The 16,256-nt window shown below is 40.6% G+C and overlaps 1 protein-coding gene and 1 long non-coding RNA gene across 7 annotated transcripts in view; one reads left to right on the forward strand and one right to left on the reverse strand.

Moving 5' to 3' along the window:
• DISC1 (DISC1 scaffold protein) overlaps positions 1 to 16,256 on the reverse strand; it is a 373,398-nt gene that overhangs the window by 173,923 nt on the left and 183,219 nt on the right. The window lies entirely within an intron of this gene.
• On the forward strand, positions 1,494 to 15,896 carry LOC116526148. The gene is made up of 2 exons (XR_004257996.1): positions 1,494 to 4,494; positions 15,860 to 15,896. It is a non-coding gene; the product is annotated as an uncharacterized LOC116526148 (long non-coding RNA).

The following is a 16,256-nucleotide window of genomic DNA, read 5'->3' on the forward strand; positions in this document are numbered from 1 at the left end:
GTTTTCACTAAGCAAACATTTATAGTAAGGCTTCTATGTGCAAACACTGCAGGGTAGGAATACAGTATAATCCCTGCTCCGTGGGATATAGTCCAGTGGCACAGTTTAGCGTTGCCCCAAACTTAATCTAAGACACAGGGCCTGCCGTGCAAGGGACAGGAAAGAAAGGCAGCATTGATACACATCGCCAAGTCACTGCGTACAAAAATACCATCTGCTTGTTAAAACAATGAAGGCCACAGACAGGACTGGAGTCAGACCAGCCCTGCTTCTCTCTTTGTCCAGAGGTGGGACCTCAAGCAAACTGCCTCCTTTTGATGAATCCCACCTAAAAAAACAAAGTCTTGGACTTCAAGAACATCCAGATTCTTCCCAGCTCGCTTCATTTCTTTCTAACTCTTCTGATTTTATTTATTCACTTGGCGAATATTTGAGTGACACTATCTGCTGCGGAATTGCTTCAGTGCTGGGAACATTGGTGACAAGATAAATGAGGCCCTGTCAGCCAGCAATAAGTACCACGCTGAGCACTGGGACAGGGTCATGGGATCTGGCATTGCTGGATGGCTGCTTTCCCTTGGATGGTCAGGGAAGCTTCTTGGAGGAACGGGATTTAACTTCAGGCCGAAATGGCAAAAGGATAGAGCCATGTAAAACTGAAGAGAAGCCATCTTAGGATGAGGCTGAAGGTGTGAACAAGGGCAGTGCTTCTAGCCGTGTAAGGAAGTTTCCAGCATGTGAAGGAGAGAGGAGGGAGAAGGGTCAAGCGAGGCCACAGAGCAACGGAGGATCCAGCCACATGAGGCTGAGTAGCCAAGGCAACTTTCTGAATTATTTTCTGTGTGTGACCAGAAGAGTATTAGGCAAGGATCTGATTTTAAATTCTCTTCTTATAAAATGAGGTATGGAATTGGCTGCTATGAACTGAACTGTATCCTCCCCCAAAAGTTATATGTTGAATCCCTAATCCCTGGTACTTCAGGATGGGACTGCACTTGGAGACAGGTCTATGGAGAGGTGAGAAAATTGAAGCAAGGTCATGAGGGTGAGCCCTAAACCAGTCTGATCGGTGTCCCTATGAGAAGAGGAGACGAGGACACGGACACACACAAAGGGAAGGCCATGTGAGGGAGGACATGGGGAGAAGACAGCTGTCCACAAGCCAAGCAGAGAGGCTTAAGGAGAGATCATTCATGCTGACACCTTGATCTCGAGCTTCCAGCCTTCAGAATTGGGAGAAAATAGGCATCTGTTGTGCAAGCCACTCAGTCTGTGGATTTCTGTGACAGCAGGCCTAGCAAACTAATGTAAATTTAAGAACAATGATCTTCATAATGGCACAGATGAAACAGCAAATTCTCCTGTATTTCTCTAATTGGAGCATGTTCATATAAATGCTGACTTAACCTTTGTAACTCTCTCCAAATCTTAAATTGGACTTAAAAGTCCGTCGAGTTAGCAATCTGAGCTCCAGTTCTGCGTGATCCCAGAGTCCTTTTCCAACAGTTCCTGAACTAATCTCAGGCAAATGCCTGCATTTCCTCATTACATTATCCTGCCTGAGTTACTTTCAGCTAAGAAACATAAAACAAAAAATCGCATGCTGTTTCTTCAGGTTTCAGTTAAACTACTCGCCCATTTTATTTATTCTGTGGCCTTAAATTCTAAGATGCATTGTCTTTTTCATTTTTCAGCATTTAAAAATATGCGATTTGGAATTGACATGAACCTGCAGTGTGAGTGTCTACCCACCTTGGAGCTGTTGTCAAGTCCGGGATGCTTCAAACAATCACTGGCATTGTAGAAGCAAGAGAATGCGACCATTTTCTGTTCCTTTTGAAAACGTCGATGAAAAGCCAGGATAGAGGCTCTTTTTGCACTTTGAATTTTCACAGTTATGTAGTGGCAGAGATTATGGAAAAAGTACAGCTCTCACTTAGGAAGGCTAGGGTCCAAATCCCTGGATGGCTGTGAAGACGCTGCCTGCATTCCAGGGTGGACAGTGTCTTCACAGCTGTCCCGTCCTGTGGGCTCCACTGTGGGCTCCTCCATGGGCTTCTCCGTGGGCTCCTCCGTGGGCTCCTCTGTGGGCTTCACTGCACTGCCTGGATCTCCATCCCTGGTTACCAAGCTCTGCACGCCCAGTTCCTCCTGAAAGCTGCCTCCTCCTCTCTGCTCTAACAGTGACATAGTCGTCGCTGGAGGGTCTCATGGCACTTGCAGACCGCTCGAGTGTGGACACTCACTCTCCACCCCTACCCAAGCCGCCAGTGTCCTCCAGGTCCCTAATGTGGCTCTACCTGCAGGTATAATCTGCTGCTGCTTGGAGGGTCGGGGCATTCAGCTTCACCCCCGGCTATCCTTCTCATTGCTCTCATCCAGGACATCCCCCTTCTCTGGGGACCTTGATCGCCATCTCCACCTCCTCCCCACCCCAAGCTCTGCTGCCATCTTTGCCTCACCAGGCCGACATCCTGAGTCATGACTGGACTCCAGCCTAGGCAACAACACAGAACTCTCTCTCAAAAGAAAAACATAACAAAAAAAAAAAAAAAAAAAAACTCAACAAGAAAAACTGGCACAGAGGATAGGGAAATAGATATTTAAACAAATCATTACAAAGTGTGCAAAAAGAATTAAATATCTTCACCCTTTTTACTGTTTTCCAACCTTGTATCATTTTGCTCTTTTTTCTTTCTCTAAGGAATTATCTCTTGCCCTCTGGTCTCAGGTTGACTATGTAGGTAATTAACAGTTATTAATAATTAACAGTTCTACTCCGCCACAGAGCAGACTTTCATTACAACCTGAGTGATTTTAAGGATACTGAGTTAAAGCTCTGAATTGAACAAAAACTGAGTAAGGTTCTCACTGATGTCACCATAAAAACCCTCCAGGGAGGTAGCAGTTCCTTGAAAAGAAGCCAAATTTAACTTAGTCAACAGCACAAGTTAAGAGGTTAGAAAACATTCAGCAGGCAACTCCCTCTCTGATACTAAGCATTTAAAACATTTGCACATGTGTAAAATTTGCACCAGCGTGATGCACAGAGCAAGGACACTGACCACAGAGCTGGATAACTGAGGTACAGCCTGGACGAGAGCCTGAGAAAGGTCTGCCACCCACTCTGTGACTCCTTGAGGGGTCACTCGCAATGCTATGGAAATCAGGGTCTGGAGAGTACACACACCTGGCTTGTGCCAGGCTTTGCCCCCTGGAAGGTATGTGGGTTTGGGCCAAACCTCACAAAGCCTCTGCTTAGTCAATAATAATAATACTAGTAGTAGATAATAATGCACTAAATGTGATACAAGTTGAATATCCCTTATCTGAGATGCTTAGGACGAGAAGTGTTGTGCTTTTCAAATTCTGGAATATCTGCGTTATACTTACCTGCAGAGAACCTCTAATCTGAACATCCAAAATCCGAAATGCTCCAACAAGCATTTCCTTTGAGCATCAGGTCAGCCCTCAACATTAGTTTCAGATGATTTTGGAGCATTCCAGATTTCGGGTTTTCAGATTAGGAATGCTCAACCTATAACAATAACATCAACCTCATAGAGAGGATTACTGAGATAAAACAGGTCATGCATGCAGTAAACAAGCTATACATTCTCAAGTTTTAAAAAAAAATTTTAAATTTTTCACACAGTAAAATTCACTTGTTGTGCAGTTCTATGGGCTTTCATATCCACATGGATTCTTGTAACCATCACCACAAACAGGATACAGAACAATTCTAAGGCCCCTTAAGAATTCCCTTGGTCTCTTTATTTCTAATCAGGCCCTTCCCCAGCCCCACTCCCAACTCCTAAACCCTGCCCCTAGAGGTCTCTCTTCCAGGGCATCATATGAATAGGACGCTACAGCTGTAGCCTTTTGAGACTGGTTTATTTCACTCAGTACAATGCATTTGAGATGCAGTCACATTGTTGTTTATATTAATAGTTTGCTCCTTATTACTGAGTCGTGTTCCATTATGTGAATGTACTATAGTTAGTTATTCTATCCACTCAGGGAAGGAAGGACATTCAAATTATTTTCAGTTTTAGGAAATTATGAATAAAGCTGCTATAAATATTCATTACAGTTTTGTGAGATATAACTTCTTATTTCTATAGGATAAATAAGTATCTAGGAGTGGAACTGCCAGGTCACATGGCAAGGATAACATTTAACTTCAAAAGCCACTGCCACTGTCTTCCAGAGGGCTCTACTGTCACATCCCCACCAGCGATACTGGTACGTCCCAACAGAGATGTATGAGAAACGGGCCTGCTCCACCTTCTTGGCAGCACTTGGTGTTGTCAGTATTCTTTATCTTAGCTATAGTAGGTATGCGATGCTTGGGTTTTTTTCTTTTTTGGAAGATAGAACATTTATATGAGACTGTGTTTAATTATCTACTTTTGATACAGTTTAGATGTTTGCCTCCTCCAAATCTCATGTTGAAATGTGCTCCCCAATGGTGGAGGTGGTGCCTGGTGGGCGGTGTTTGTGTCATGGGGGCGGATCTTCCATGCATGGCTTAGTGCCTTTTCTGTGGTTATGAGTTCACGCAAGGTCTGGTTGTTTAAAAAGAGCCTGGCACCTCCACCTCTCCTGTTGCTCCCTCTCTCGCCATGTGATACACGGGCTGCCCTGCCCTTTCTGCCATGATGGTAAGCTTCCGGAGGCCTTGCCAGAAGCAGATGCCAGCACTATATTTCATGTACAGCCTGCAGATCCATAAGCCAAATAAACCTTTTTTCTTTATAAATCACCCTGTCTCAGGTATTCCTTTATAGAAATACAAGCAGACTAACACAACTGTAATACAAGAATGTTCAGGAGAAGTGAAGGGTACAAAAATCAATTTATTTTAATGGCTAGCCGTGACCTTTGGAAAATCTTGAAAACTGCAGCCTGGTGAAAAGACACTCATGGTTCGGTTCTGTCCACTTCTCCAGCCTCATCTCCTATCACTCCCACCCTTGCACCCTTCAGTCCAGCCAGATCAATAATCACGCAAACTAATATTTACTGAGTCTTTATGATATGCCAGGGCACTAAGCCAAGATTGTTACATGTATTATTACTTCATCTACTCATGGTCCTAAGAGATCAATATTAGTAGTAGTAGTATTTCTATTTTACATGGGAGGAAACATACCCAGAGAGATCAGTAAACTTTCCCAAAGTTACACAGCTGTTAAATGGCAGGGCTGGGACTGGATCCCTGTTCCCCAGACGTGTCACGTTCCCCTGACCTCTGAGTCGGTGCTCACCTCTTCCCTAATACAACAGTATTTCTACCCCTTCTACCCTCAAGCCACGGCGCATGCTCTGCCTCCTCTGTGAAGCTTTCTCTGGCTCCTCAAAGGCATCCTTGGTTGTCCGTATCTCTGCTGTCTTGATGCCCATTGTTTATTGCTTCATTTCATCTTTCAACACATCATGCCTTATTTGCTGTGTACGTGTGCCTCCTCCACCAGTGACTGCAAACCTCCAGATGTCAGGAATCACAACTTGTCACCCTTCCACTCCCCAGTGCCTATTACAGTGGCTGGCACCTGAGAGGCGCTCAACATGTGTTGTCGGAGTTGAGGGACAGCTAAGGCTTCTGAATAAGAGGCCAGGCGGTGACACGAGGGTCCACTGCAGCACGGGTGTTTTAAACATAAGCTCACAGTACTACAAAATGCGTACGTACAATGAGCAACAACGTAGAAGCAAAGAAAGGGCCTTACATAAACTTACATATAACTCTTCACATAGACTCTCAGATATCCATGCCCATCAACATCAAACAGAACGTGAGGTATGATGCGAGATGACAACAGGGACACTCACCCAATGTTAACAGCTTCAGGCAAAGGGCAAAAGAGAAGAGGGTAGAAGAAGGAGGAAAGGAGTCCTTTTCTATATTCATGCTACAGTTCTTTTCCTTCCTATTTACATAAGCATGGAGAGGGTTTTTTCCTCCATTTATGTGTCACAGGGCTGTTAAAATTATTTATTCCCGTCTTTCTATCAGTTTCAATAAAGAGGATCATTTTTAATATTAAAAAATAATAAATTTATTTGCCTAGAAAGTTCCTTGAATAATATGGAGTCATCCTTTGCCTCTGGAAAACCTGAACACAAGCCATTCCAGATAGATGGGTGATTCAGCGACCAGAAAACAGCTCAAACATAAAGGCCAGGAAAAGGTAGCTCTCTGCAGTGTCTGCATCCCATGAATATATGTTAAATTCATAGATTAATTTTTTAAATCAAAGCATTTGAATAGTATGAAATGTCAACAGTCAAATGCTTCATGGGCCACAGGGTTCTTCTCCCATATTCTCCCAACTAAGAAATTTCAAAACTATAGAGACCATGCATGGGTGTGCATTAATGAATCCAGGACTTTTTACCTATCTTGCTTACCTATTGATAAATGTTTGCAAATTCTAAAGGCTTGAATTGTGAAGTTTAGCCTGCTTCTCATAATTCAGAGCAAAGCAGCTTAGAGAACAAAAGCCATAAATGAAAGGACATGCATACAAAGAAGTATATTAATATCTCAATCGTGGCAACCCCATTTGCCATTTGCAGGCCAGATTAGAACTGTTTTTCTCCAGCATCAGTTCCCAGGACCCACACCTGCACTGACATGGTTCAGTTCCCCAAGAATTATCTGCTTTGGTTCTAATACAGGTTTATCCCTCTACAAGTTCCATAAGAACACATTACTTATGCCACCTCCTCACCTTCTCCCTTTCATTTCACCCTTGCTCCATCAGTTCATCAAGTTTCACATGTAGAGAGTTAAATAGAATAACTGTTTCCATACTTTAATGGAGATAATAAATATTTTGAGAGGGGCAGAAAAAAATATAGATCAGAAATACACTAGTGTCTTAATGACAAATTTCTTTATTCGGTGCTTTGAGAACCTCATCATATAATGCTTCATGGAAGAGGGTGACTTCACATAATTTTTTTTTCTGAGATGGGAGTCTCACTCTGTCGCCCATGCTGGAGTGCAGTGGCACCATCTCAGCTCACTTCAACCTCCACCTCCCAGGTTCAAACAATTCTCCTGCCTCAGCCTCCTGAGTAGCTGGGATTATAGGTGTGTGCTACCATGCCGAGCTAATTTTTGTATTTTCAGTAGATACGGGGTTTCACCATGTTGGCCAGGATGGTCTTGATCTCCTGACCTTGTTATCCACCTACCTCAGTCTCCCAAAGTGCTGGGATTACAGGTGTGAGCCACCATGCCTGGCCGACTTCATATAATTTAATCAATGAGAGAATTTGCTTTAGAAATTTCTATGCCCATATATCATGTAAAGGCAAACAATAGGCTTGTCCCATGTTTGATAATTAGTTATAAACAGCTGCACTTTGGGATAAAAAAATATCATGTTTCCCCTTGTATTTGCCTACAAGTGCCTTAACACATTTCACGGTGACAGCTACTAGCTGGTTTATATATCTAATGGAGACTGGCAAGACAAGATGACCTTTCTAATTGTCATTATGAGAAGCACAATTGCAAGCAACTTTGAAACACATGGTAAACTTCATTATGCTAAAGTATAAAAGCTTCCACTTTGGGGCTCACGATTAATATTAACGTCAGGAAAACATGTACTCTAAATTTCATATTGTATAAAACCCTTTCAGTACCAACGGGAGCATTTATTCATAGTCTTTAGGCTTCTTCATAGATGCTATTAAATATTACATCCGACACGGCAAAATGGAATGAATAATCCTGGAACATTAAGGGAGGGATAATGATTACCTTCCCAGCATCAGGTCAAGTGCCACGCAGGGTGGGAACAGAGAGACTGACTATAAATATGGGTCCGAGAAAGACAGAGGATGTGTATACAGAGGATGTGAAGACAGAGGACAGTGGGGCCTGACTCAGATCACAGGGACAGGGACCCGGCAGGGCTTAGCGCATTTCATCTAGAGCACGCGGACATCGTGGGAAGTCAAGGTGGTCAGAGGAGCTGTCCTGATTAAGCAGGGAAGGAGTGTAGGGAGTGAATGTGTGGATAGATAAGGGTATGGGATAGTCCAAAGGTGGAGAGGAGAATGTGAAAGGCAGCGGGAGCTGCCAAAAGCCTTGGGAAGATGTGGTTGGGGTGAAAGGAGAATTTGACTTCCAACAGCTGCAACAGGTAGAAGGATGCCTTCCTGAGTCCCAAATCAGAGAAATTTCTTATGATTTACAATTACATATCACCAGTGGAAAAGGATCTTTGCCTTAATACCAAATGCTGTGTGTCATTTGTGCAGAGGAGGGTAGGGAACTGTTGCAAACCCATTTTTCATGCCCCTAGTGACAGTTTCAAAGGTCACCCTGTCTGGCCTCCTTCCAGGACAGGAACGACCTTTCTCCACCATTTCTTTGAACCCCCTCCCTTAAACTGCAGCTTCAAGGGCCATGGACACCATCAAGACACTCTCCGTTCACCTATTAAATAACAGCATGCTTCTGGGAGGAAAAAAATTAGTCCCATGGGCAGGAGTTGTTTTTCTAATGGATCAACTTAAGAAAATGGGAAATAATAAAGAAAAAAAAAAAACCAAAGACAGTGAAGTACAAAACATGAGATGCACCATGAAGAAAAATAAGGTAATGGGTAGGATACTGAGTGCTTCTCTCAGTTTCTGTATTTTAATGGTGGAGAAAATGTAAAATAATGCCTTGCACAGATTTACTGAAAAAAGTGAAACTGGTTTATTAAGGTCTCAATTCAGTAGTTCCCTGAATATTACATTTGTTTGAAAGGCCGGGTCCAATGAATATTAATACACAGAGTTGAAATGGGATGCCTCTACTCAGGAAGACTCGTCTATGTTGTTTAGTAAATCATTTGCACCCTAATGCCTTAAGAAGTTTAAAATCCATTCTACACTGTTATCTCAACATGTCATTATTTTTATAAACATTTTGTTCTTGGTTGATTATTAATCATGATGAGGGGTTAATTTCACACACACACACACACACACACACACACACAATAGGAAAACATTATTAATAACCATATTATATAAAGAGAAGAAAGCCATTAGGTGCCACCTTCAAAATAGAACAAATAGACAAAAGACATGGGCAACACATAATGGAAAAAAAATAGGCCTGGCATGGCAGCTCCATCCTGTAATGCCCACACTTTGTGAGACCAAGGCAGGTAGATCACTTGAGCCCAGGAGTTCGAGACCAGCGTGGGCAACATGGCATAACCCCGTCTCTACTAAGCTGGGCATGGGGGTACATTCTTGTAGTTCCAGCTACTTGGAAGGCTGAGGTGGGAGGATCACCTGAGCCCTGGAGGTAGAGGTTGTAGTGAGCCGAGATCATACCACTGCACTCCAGCCTGGGTGACAGAGTGAGACCCTGTCTCAAAAAAAAAAAATTATAAAGGCACAAAAAAACAAGTTCAATGTATTAGTCAAAGATATGCAAAAACAAGGCATGAATTAAATACCAGTCTATTATTGTTATTATACTAATAATTTTTAAAGAAATCATACATATTATTAGAAAGGATGGACTGGTAGTATCAATTAAATTGCTATAATCCTTTTGAAAGTCAATCTGCAGCATGTATGAAGCCATAAAAATGACTGCACTCTTTCTGTCATTAATCCCAATCTTGGCACTTCCTCTTCTGAAAGAAATTCATGAAATGATCATTAAACACCTCACAATGAGGAGGTAGTTAAGCAAGTTACAGTATATTGATTCTTGGAGTGTTGTGTACGTAATAAGCAATATATTGGAATACTATACTGCGACCAGGGAAACAGAGGTGTATAATGAAGAGTATGGCTCTGAAATGAAACAGATGAGTCTCATTACAGTTCTTTACTTCCCATATACAGAAACTTGAACAACTTTCTTAATTCACTGAGCCTCAGTTTCACAGATCTGTGGATTGGGAATAATAAATTTGTCTAAAAGTATAATCATGAGGACTAAGTGGTGCGATGCTCTCACTATTGTCCTATAAGGTTAAGGACGGATAGACGATGTAAAATTGCATCTGCATTCTCGGTATAAGTGTGTAAAAAGTCTGCCCATGCGGCAAGCACAGAAGAGAATGCTAAAAATGTAACCCGGGGTTCTGTTACGGAAGTTGTATGATGAACATTCTTCATTCATTAAAAAATTTTTATTTTATGCTTATGGTAGTTTTTGAAATAAATTTAAAATTTATCCTAGAGTGACTCCAGAAGTTTCATAAGCTTTGACTTGAGAGAATTTCTCTATAATCTGTAGGGGAGAATTACTTCGCTTCCAAAAGCTGACAGGTTTGCAGGATTCCAGACCAGTGGGGAATGTCAGTGTTTGGTGACCTTCTTAGGGCAGACATGAAGTTGGTATCCAGACACTACTGTTACTCAGTCTCTGAGAACAATAGAGTTGGATGAAGGGTACACAGATGTTTGTCAAATTCCAATGTATGTGTCTCACTCAACGTAATTGGTACATATGAACCAAAGTCGAATGCTGGATCCAATTCAGAGTTACAAAGAAGCTCAAGATTTCAGTCGCATTGTCCAAACTAGACAGACCTCCATTCATTGACAGACCATACAATCATAATATAATTGCATTTGGTTCTTTGTTGGGGAAGGAAAATATAAGATTTGGGGATTCATGAACTGTAAAGCAGTCATAATAAATATAGGAAAAGAGAGACATTCATAATGGGTTAAAACACCAAAAATTAAACACCATTTTGGCTAATAAAATTTGGTTATAATTAAACCAAAAAGCAAAGTGTGCCATCAGTTGTTAATGAGTTATTAAGACTCTAGAAACTATAATGTCAAAAGAAAAATAAAATGACATTCTATGACTATGCAGGCATGTGGAATATGAGCATGCCTGCCTCATAAATTTTTGATGATGCCAAGTCAGTAAATCCTTAAGCAATTCTTGCTGGTTTTTGTACTGGCCATAAATATTAAATTTCAGTGCATTCACTCAGGGTTGTGCACCCCTCCAGTGATCCAATCCTCTCCAATTACAGAAAAGTCTCAATGGAAAGTGGATTAGACAGAATGGCCATCCCCAAGTCCAAAACGTTATAGGACTAAAGTAGAATAGGTCCAGGGCAGCGAACACTGGCTCCTCAAATGCTTTCCTCTCCAGTCAGGGCAGGAAAACATTCATCAGTATACCCTCTCTCTTTTACAAGAGCTCAGCAAATCTGAAAAATCAAATTAGCAACAAATGATGCCCTCTCCAATAAATACCATCTCTCTTGGGTTGTTAACATATGGCAGCTTCAAAGAAGTACACAGCTAAAATGGCAGGGGTGTATACAGGAAGCCATAACTCATGGCAATGCCAAAAAGGAAAACAAAATATTTCTTACCAAATTAATCACTGAAAAAACTGTGACCACATAAAAGATGTCGTAGTTAGTGCAAGTAAAATTAAATTCTGCAAAAACCTCGCAAAATCAAATTTGGTTTATAAAGAATCAACCTTCATTCCTGAAAATCCTAAATTATAGAATATTTTAAATGTTGTTTTATTTAGCTAAAGTTCAAAACTCACTCAAAAGAAGCCTAGAATGATTGCCATCACATATTGTAAGTTGAATTCCTTGTAATCAATAGGATGACAAATGAGTAAATTCTTAGAATCAAACAGGGCTTCTAACTACTTCTTTACCAGAAACTGAGTAATGTGTCAATCTAATAACCAATGCATTTACTTACAGGAATACAAAGGAAAACATTGACATTTCAGCTTTTTAGAATAGGAAGCAGAACTAGCCTCTGAAAATATACAAAAAAACTGTTTAGAAGTTAAGAAATGTGTATCCAATTAAATTGCTACAGTTCAGCTTCTTTCTGATTTATGGTAGTATGCCAAGTTCCTCTTAGTCACCCTTCAAAAATAAAGAATTGAAGTTTTAATACAAAAGATACAAGTTTCATAAGTGCAATAACCTATAGAGCTTCCTACTACTGAGTTAAATTATCCATCTGCTACAGCAAAATGGCAGATAGTGGATCATCATTTCAGGCACAAAATATAGGGAGGTGCTTGAAAATTTCAAAAATGAAAAAAAAATTACCCATCTCTTCAGGGTGTTCAACATCATCAATATAGTAATTATGAATCTACGAGTGTGGTATTTAGGTAGGGCAATGAGGTTGAGGGATGAATAGAGAGAATGACATTAGGAATCAACTTCATAAAGAACATAAAGCAATGTCAAAGGCAAAATGATAGGTAAAAAGGATCCAGATGGTGGCCTTGCCCCCCCGGAGGCTCTGTGGTGGGATCCTTCCTAAACCTCAGCTTCTTCGTCTGGAAAACAGAGATTCCAGTGGAGCTTGTACCACAGTGGTCCAGAGGATAAGATGACTAAAGTATGTCAAGCCTTAGCACAGTGATTGGTTCTCAAGGGCTTGAGAAACAAAAAGAAAGGGATAAGTCTTTGTTACTTAAAAGAGGGTAACTTCATACAAGGGATCATTCCTTTTCTTCAAAGAACACATTCAATCCACAATAGCTATGGGTCATCTGTGCACAGAGAAATCTGTGCCCAAGAAATACATGCTGAATATCACAGTAAAGAGCAATGGAAGAAGAAATCTGCAACTAACTTAGTTTGAAACCTTTAAGGATCTATATAAAAGATAATGTGAATAACAAAATTAGGTTCTATTAATTCCAGGTAAGTTCTAATGATCATAATAATTTTTTTTTTTTTTTGGACGGAGTTTCACTCATGTTACCCAGGCTGGAGTGCAATGGCACAATCTCGGCTCACCACAACCTCCGCCTCCTGGGTTCAGGCAATTCTCCTGCCTCAGCCTCCTGAGTAGCTGGGATTACAGGTACGCGCCACCATGCCCAGCTAATTTTTTGTATTTTTAGTAGAGACGGGGTTTCACCGTGTTGACCAGGATGGTCTCGATCTCTTGACCTTGTGATCCACCCGCCTCGGCCTCCCAAAGTGCTGGGATTACAGGCTTGAGCCTCCGCGCCCAGCCTGTATTTTCAAATCATATGGATGATATTAAAACATAAAGCATAATGCTGAAGTTGTGCAGTTAACTGAGGGTGTTATCTCTCCTACCTAGGGACATTGAAAAATGGGGATGGGAAGAAGAGTTGGATGCAGGCAATGACCAGGGATGTGAAATGTTCTGCAATACATGGTTTGGTCCCCAGGCAAAAAATAATCCCCTTACCCAAAATATGACAAATAGACTCTTCTTTAAGATAATGAAGTTCCATCCACCACCATTCTTAGCTTAATCTTGAGGACATTATATGAGTGTGTAAGTACATGTGTCTACCAACATTCCCAAAGCTCAGAGTTCATATGAAATGTACAGAGACTCTAATAGGTACTGGTAAGAATAACCTACAAAGCAGAAAATCTGGCAGATATTTAAGAGACACATGCACTCACCCTATTACATAGAGTCAAGTTCCTGCTCTAAATGAATTAGCATGTTTTAAAAAACTGCCTGTTGTAATTTGGTATGAAATATAATTGAAAACATCATTGCATTTCCACCCAGGGGAGTAAATGACATAAGTATTTTCAGGAGAGTATAGAAACAAGCAGAGAGACAAGTGAAAAAAAATGTAACAATGGCAGTGACTTCTAAAAAATGTATATGGATAAAAGTGGGAAAAGGAGATTAATAGTAGTTGAGAGCAAGAAATAAATTAACAAAGTATAAATTGAATTATGGAAATTCACATACAAGGGGCTAGAGTAAAAAGGGACCTCAGTAGCCAACAGGGACTATCTAATTCATCTCTGGACCATGAGGAACTGCCATGGCGCCAGAATATTGTAAGTACTCAATAGATGGTGGTTGAAAGGAGGGATGGATGGATGGGTGGATGGACGGACAGACGGACAGACAGACGGATGGACGGATGGATGGATGGATGGATAGATGGACGGATGGATAGATGGATGGATGGATAGAAATGCAACCTCAAGATTTGGTTTTATTGTATTATATATGAAGAAATTGAGACTCAGGTAAAATTCAGTGACTTGCTGAAGATCATTCATTATGCCTCACATTCTGATGTTATATATGCCAGATGCTATGCAGATGATTACGGAAGAGCAGGACTGAAATTAAACTCACACCCCCTACATCCTAATCCAGGCTTTTTGCACTGTATTGGGATGCCTCCCAAAAGAATTATCACAGCGACTTAATAAAGGAGGGAGAAAGTTAATTGCAAATTTCAAGCTTAGAAATTCACAGGCAAAACCGGCTGAAGGGAAATAATCACATTAATAGTGATGCAAGGATGTAACTGGAAAGAAAAAAATGGAGAGAATTTAAAAACACAAACATTTAATCAGGGTCCTGATAAAGTGATAAAGTAATCAATAAGGCAAAGAAAAAAAAAAGATAAATGATTACAGATGTAAACCTCAGGGAAACCTATCAAAAAACCTGAGGGAAAAGATTTTGAATTTTTTATTTCCTCCAAAAGATCCTATTTGATGAATTTTTTTTTTATCTAAATGACCGAAGATTTAGAATTTGGAAAGGTATTCGCATACCTGTTTCCCATATAAGCATCTACATTTCTTGACACACAGGACCGCAACACTCACCTGGTTCCAAAGCAGACAGCTTTGCCCTCGGTATCAAGAGCACTATCACCATTCTGGCCCGGAGAGCTTATACGTAGGTCTTATACATAGGTCTTAGCCAAAGCTCAGAGGAAAGAAGCGAGATTTGGTGAGTCTCCAACATATGTCCTCTAGCCACTTTTCAGGTACCAAGTTACATCTCAGCATAGTATCAGACACTGGAAGATGTTGTATTTAAACTTCACTAGCCCAAGCCCTAATTCACCTTCATAGTGTAACACTTTAATGTTTCTTAAAATTTGGGGGATCCTAGAATGACACCTCTAAAAATCTGCTGAAAAACTGGATCTTTTTATTGGAAAAACCATACATACCTACGTATCTAAAATGTGTATTTGGTTTCAGTCTTTCCTATCCACAGTCTCTCCTGCTTTGAAGGGATGCCCTAACATGCTTTTATCCAGAGGTAGTTGGCAACAACCATCGGATAACATGTTTGTCACCTGGGTAATAAAATACTCTGTACACCAAACCCCAACTACATGCAATTTACCTATATAACCAACCTGCGCATGTACCCCTGAACCTAAAATTAAACGTTAAAAAATAATAACACAAGTAAAAGAGCTTTTGCATGTGTTATAAATCTGTTCAGGAGGACTTTCCAATGTGCTTTCAAGATAGTTGTCTTTAAGAATTTAGCACCACTCTGATTTCCCATAAAACTGTGCTTTTCAAGTGGCTTTTGAGGAAGGATGATACTTCAACTGTCTTTTTTGTTCTGACTTCTAGGAAGTTCTTTATCACATCATATTCTCAACCAAATAATTAACACTCATCATTAGCATTTTCTTCTGTCTTTGTTAATTTTATTGTTGTTAATTTTATTGTTTTTATCTTTGCTATATGTATTTTTCCTGGTTTTCCATTTCCTCCCTGTCCCTGCCAATAAAAGAGACCCATAGATTTTATTCTTTCGTTCTACTTTTTCATAAATGTTTCTTCTACATATATCTGATATATATGGAAAAAAGTATTACTGTCTATATATGCAGAACTTGTAACTCACAGGATTTCTAAACTAAAAGGCTTTTGTCATAGGTGTGAAGTGAAATTCTGCAAGTAGCTGCACCCATGAACTTCAGAGTTAAACCGGTATCTCAGTATAATCTGTCACTGCAATAGTTTCTCGGTTTGATTTCCAAACCTCATATTGAAATTAGTCCCCCAGTGTTGAAGGTGGGGCCTAATGGTAGGTGTTTGGGTTATGGGGACAGATCCCTCACAAATAGCTTGGTCATCAATGAGTGAGTTCTCACTCTATTAGTTTCTGGGAGAGCTGATTGTTAAAAAAAGAGTGTACCATCTTCCTCCTCTCCCTTTTTGCTTCCTCTGTCACCATGTGGTCTGCCCATGCCAGCTCCCCTTCATCTTCCGCCACAAGTGGGAGCAGCCTGAGACCCTCACCAGAAGCTGATGCCGGTACCATGCTTCATATATATCCAGCAAAACTGTGAGCCGAAGAATTCCCTTTCCTTTATAAATGACCCAGCCTCAGGTATTCCTCTATAGCAACACAAATGCACAAGACACTCCTGCTTCCTTTCATTAGCTATTTCAAGCTGAAAAATTATGAGATAGTTCCAAAAATTA

The sequence above is a fragment of the Sapajus apella genome, unplaced genomic scaffold (genome assembly GCF_009761245.1).
Source record: "Sapajus apella isolate SASKATOON/1434 unplaced genomic scaffold, GSC_monkey_1.0 scaffold49, whole genome shotgun sequence".
In the NCBI taxonomy this organism is placed as follows: Eukaryota; Metazoa; Chordata; class Mammalia; order Primates; family Cebidae; genus Sapajus; species Sapajus apella.